General features: G+C 50.4%; 1 pseudogene across 1 annotated transcript; it reads right to left on the bottom strand.

Annotated features, from left to right (window-relative positions):
- Positions 1-293: 293 nt before the first annotated feature.
- On the bottom strand, positions 294-5,028 carry LOC308414928 (leucine-rich repeat-containing protein 58-like; annotated as a pseudogene). Its single transcript has 2 exons — positions 4,866-5,028; positions 294-1,214 (listed from the first exon to the last, which is right to left on the bottom strand). The product of its transcript is annotated as a leucine-rich repeat-containing protein 58-like (transcript).
- Positions 5,029-5,444: the final 416 nt, after the last annotated feature.

Raw genomic sequence — 5,444 nt, 5'->3', positions numbered from 1 at the left:
TTTGAAGTCCTGATCTTCTGCTGCTAACTCCCAATGCTGGTCTGAAGGTTTGCACACCATGTCTAACTCTTTCTCATTTAGTCCAATATTGTAAAATAGGGATTCCCAGACTACTTGTCATTTAGGTTTTTTTGGGGGGGGGGTGGTCAAAAACTACTATTCTGTCTTTTGTGAATAGACAGATCATAACTTAGCCTCAACTCTTACATGGACATTCAAGATGAAAACCCTCAGTTCTCCAATGACCTTCAAGACCCACTCTCTTTTTAAAATCATTTCTGCTCAGTGTTTTAATATTTTTCAATAGCCACTACTGCTCAACCAAGAAGAACTTTCTTCATTCTGTGTGCAGCAACAGTGACTTCATCTTCTGAGTCAGACTCACTCGGGGAGGTGGAGCTGTGTGAGGCAGAGCTGCAGGGGAGGAACATTCTGGAGAACACAGGTAGTGCATGAGGGGGAGGCCGTACTTCCCACAGAAGTCCACAAACTTGATTTGTCTGACACAACAGTCAAAATAGACCCCACCGCACTTTGGGTTTGGACAATTGCTGGCTGAACCCAAGTATCTAAGCAGAGTTCCAGGAAGATCATAGGGAGGGTAAGAAATACTGCGGGTCCTATTGGTCCTTGCAGCTAACTCCAGAAGAGTTGGACGGTCACATGTTAAATCTCTAACAAAATGAACAACCCACAGTTTTCCTCTAAACTCACCTCCTCCAGGTGTATAAGGCTGAGGATCTCTCTAGGCAGGTCTGTCAGCAAGTTATTTTCAGACTGTGAGATGGAAGTGATCGCCACTGTGAGAGTTGTGGAGGCACCCTTTGGATCTTGTTGTCACACAACACCAAGTAATTCAGAGAAGGCAGATTTGCTAATTCTGGTGGGATTTCTTTAATGAAGTTTCCTCCAACGTATAGACATTCTAAACTCATCAAGTTCTGGATCTCGGCGGATTTGCTGTGCAGCTGGTTGGCCCCAGGCTGAGGGTCTGAAGGGCTCAAAGCTACAGCAGCAACTTGCCACAGAGGTTGAACACCTGGAGGCTGCGACAGAGAGGCGACAGGGCCATGGCCTTGGGGAGCGAGCCAGAGCCACTGAGCCGGTTTTGTTCCTGGCCAGCAGCTTGAGCAGGGTGCTCAGCTTCAGCAGTTCGGGGGCCAGAGCCCTGAGCGCTTTGCTGATCAGATCCTGGAGCTGGAGGTGCAGGAAGGCTGCAGGTGGTTGTCTGGCCTCAGCAGCCACAGCAGAGCCTCCTGCGCGCCCCGCCCTGCTCCCAGGCGGCGCCTCCAGCTCCAACTCCAACACCTAGGCCTACATACTGAGGCTGGACCAGCTGAGTTCAGCCTCCAGGAGCCTCCCTGAGCGCGGCCTCCCCCACCTAGAAGGATCCCAGGCCAAGACCTTATTGCAAAGGAAGGTTTGTGGGCTAGAGAGGTGGCTAGGCAGCTAAGAGCACAGGCTGCTGCTTTTCCTGAGGATCTGGGCTTGATTCCCAGCACCCACACGGCAACTACTAAGCATCTACAACAAATTGAATCTCAGAGAGTCCACAAAGGCCTGGGGCTTCTGTTGGTACTGCACTCATGTGGTGGGCAGACAGATATGCGTGCAAACCACAATTACACATTAAGTCAGTCATTATATCTTTAAATGACTTAGAAAACTGGACAAAAACAAAGGAACAATTAGAAACCTAGGAACCTACATGCATCAGTAGGCAATAGTCAAGGGTCACTGCAGTAAAGGAATGAAGATGTGGGTTGTGGCTCAGACCCGTAATCAAACGACGCATATTTGAGGGAAATTAACCATACACAGTTAAACCTGGGGGGGTTGTACATAAGTGTGGGTGAGTGCGTGCCTGCGTGTATGCGTGTGTGCGTGTGTGTGCCTCTGTGTGTGTGTGTGTGTGTGTGTGTGTGTGTGTGTGCGCGCACTCTTCCGTGCACCTATTCATATTGGAGCCAGAAGTGGACTTTGAGTGTCTTGTTCAATCCCTCTCCACCTTCTTTCTTGATGCACAGTAAAATCTCACTGAACATGGATCTGTCCGATTTGCTTAAATGGGCAGGCAAGCCCCTGGGAATGTTAAGTCTCTGCCTCCCCAGTATTGGGATTACAAGATTCCTCCTACACAACCAGCATTTTTATATGTGTTCTGGGGTTCAGACTCTGGTCCTTGGGGTTATTATGTACAGACCGAGTTATTGCTGGCTTTCTTTTCTAGACAGGGATTTTCTGTGCAGCCCTGGCTGTGCTGGAACTATCTCTGTAGACCAGGCAAGCGTCAAACTCAGGGCTCCAACTGCCTCTGCCTCCCCTGTGCAGGGATGAGAGAAGCAGGACAGCAAGGCGCTGGCCTTAGCCCTGCCCTGCTGCACTTCGGAAAGGTCGACAGGGGCTTGGCAAGCAGGTGGTCTGAAAATGCTGGCACGAGGAGACTGGAGGCAGCCCACTTGAACTCCACTAGAGAGCGCAATCTTAGTTTTCTTCAGGGAGTCGCTGGGAGCTTACAGGGGAGAACACGGGTCACTGAAGGGTCAGTAAAGGTCACACAGAGAGCAACCACAAGGTGGCGACAACGACAGCCATCTGAAAGCTTATTGGTCAAGAGAGAGGTGTTGGGTAAAAAAAAAACGAAGATCCTGGATGCTCATTGGCAGGAAACTGAAGTGGGAGGTGGAAGTAAGTGCATCTGCCCTCAGAACTCGAATTCTTGATTCTGACCCGCTGGACTCTGAGGTAACTAGAGGCAGGCATCAAGAATAAGATCTGCGCATTCCCTGTCCTGATTCCCGCCTTTCCCCCGCCCCACCCCCAGTCTCTGGACACCCAATCCCGTCATCTTTCAAGCAAACCTACAGGGGCGAGGCCAGAGAGGCTGCTTGGCCTCCAGGTGCCTAGACGACCCTGCCCCCTCACGGAGCGCTGGCTCCAAGGATTGACAGCAGTGCGATCCTCGGCAGTCTACTGCTACTTTCGACTCAGGTGGGGCAGCAGGTATGACTGAGTTTCCTGAGGCGAATCTGCGCTCTCTGAACTGCCACAGGGTGCTAGGCACCAGGTGGGACTGCAGGAAGGGTAGAATTGTGCTCGGGTGCCACTGGTGAAATGTGGACAAACATCTAGAAGGTTGGCCAGAGGTTGTGTGGTACCTGTTTTCATGACGGTGGAAGACCGGTAGTTTTTAATTTATTTTTTATTTTTATTTTTGCGCACTTGTGTTTTGCCTTCATGTATGTATGTGAGGGTGTCACAAACCCTGGAACTGTAGTTACAGACAGTTGTGAGCCAACACATGGCTGCTGGGAACCGAACCCGGGTATTCTAGACGAGCAGACAGTGCTCTTAGCTGTGGAGCTAACTCTCCAACCCCCAGAGAACATCTTTGTCCTGAGGCAAACAGCTTGCTGGGGAGGTACTATCGCCTAGATATCTCCTGGCTAGAACAGGGAGAGCAATTATCCTGAGAAAAACAGCCCACTGAGGAGGCACTGTCTCCTAGCTATCTCCTCCTGACTTAAACAGGGCACAGCAATTTTCCTGAGAGAAACAGCCCTCGGAGGAGACACGGTCTCCTAGCTAACCCCCCTTCCCCGGGGCCAAAAGTTCTTTTTCAATTGGAGAAGAAAATGATGAGATTCAGAAAATCGAGGATGTAGAAAGACACATAAATGTAAGTGGCCCAAGGTTCTAGAGTAGTGTGCTGCCCTTTAGGATCATTCATGTCTTTGATGTGGTTATGACTGGAGCTGTTCTCTACCTCACCACTCTCCTGCCTCAGCCCCTCATGTACTTGTATTTTCGGGAAGAAGCGGCCAAGCTGGCTTAGGGTGATGATTACATGACTTGATGAGGAGCAAGTGGTCAGTGGTTTGGAGGTGATCAGCGGAACTCTTAAGATTAAGACGGGGCTTGAGGATAAGTTCTAATGGAGGGAGACTGGGGACATATGGCTTTGCCTGAGGCAGGCGGTTAATTCATTCACTTCAATGTGGTTGGTGCCTGAACAGGAGAAGGCTCTAGGGAGACTGTCAGGTATACTCTCATAGGACTGTCAGGATCAGGGTGTACTCTCATAGGACAGTCAGGATCACGGTGTACTGTCATAGGACAGACAGGATCAGGGTGTGCTGTCATAGGACAGTCAGGATCAGGGTGTGCTGTCATAGGACAGTCAGGATCAGGGTGTACTCTGATAGGACAGTCAGGATCAGGGTGTACTCTCATAGGACAGTCAGGATCACAGTATACTGCCATAGGACAGACAGGATGAGGTTGTACCATCATAGAACAGTCAGGATGAGTATATACTGTCATAGGACAGTGAGGATCAGGGTGTGTGGTCATACTAAAGTCAGGGACAGGGTAAACTGTCTTGGGGCTTAAGGAGAGCTGCGCTCCAGGACAAGGTGTGGTTCCAGAGAACTGATTCCTGCAGTGTGTGGGATGGAGGGCAGGAGGATTTTCATCACTAGAGATAGAGTAACTCAAAATAAGTAATAACCCTGGCAGTAGAATTCCAGTGGCCACTTTGGTTGCGTCCCCTAATCCCCAACCATGGACTACAAAATGTGAAGGCAGATATGATGTGTTTCCTCCTGGAATTCTGACTCCAACTGAATCGAGAGTATTGGGGGAATTGATGAGCACTGGCAGGGGCTGGAGGAGGCATCAAATTCTGTCGCAGAGACCTGTTGTTTGCTCTGAAAGTGCCACACCCATGAGAGAATCAGAGACAATTGGGGTGAAGCACATCCCTGCCTCTTCAGGACCTGCAATTGCCACACTGTCTCTTGAGTCTGCTATCAACAGGGGAAGGGTCAGTCCTCTGTCTGTGCGACTAACACGAGTCCTTCAACCTCCTGTGTTAGGTATCCTGGTAAAGCCTTTCCCACTCTTCAGTTCAAGGGAGAAGAGCAGGGGACAAGGAGTAAGAGGCGCCTGGCTTGAGGTCCGAGAGGACTGGCTGATACCCCAGCTCTCCTCTGAGTGCTGTGCAGTGTTGGACAGATTAGACGCCATGGGTGAGTGTCTCTGGCCAAGAAAGGATTAAGGGGGTCACAATTCCGGTGCAGTAAACCCAAGTTCCTCTGTCACCATGAAGACCACTGAACGGGCACTTGATCTTAGGCAAACATTCCCCAGCCCTCAACCTGTCTGTCCCTGAAATGCCCCATCAGGAGAGGGATCTCATGTTTAGTGAAAAACAGAAACTTTGAGGGTGGGCTATTGAGAAGACTGAGAGGAACTCCAGTCCTGAGCTGAAAGGGGTGCTTTCAGCAGAGTATGGTGGGAGGGAGGCCCAGCCAAGCTCTGCGTGATCTCTTACAGATGAGCAGCAGCGTGTTCGTCACCAACCTGGAGCCCAGCTTCACACAGTTCCCCAACAGGTAAGGATAAGTCACTACGTCACGGAGAGGCGACGAGGCAGCAGTCCC

This window comes from Micromys minutus (genome assembly GCF_963924665.1).
Source record: "Micromys minutus genome assembly, chromosome: X".
Classification (NCBI taxonomy): Eukaryota; Metazoa; Chordata; class Mammalia; order Rodentia; family Muridae; genus Micromys; species Micromys minutus.
Note: the sequence above shows the minus strand (reverse complement) of the source record. Positions and strands in the feature narration are given on the sequence as shown.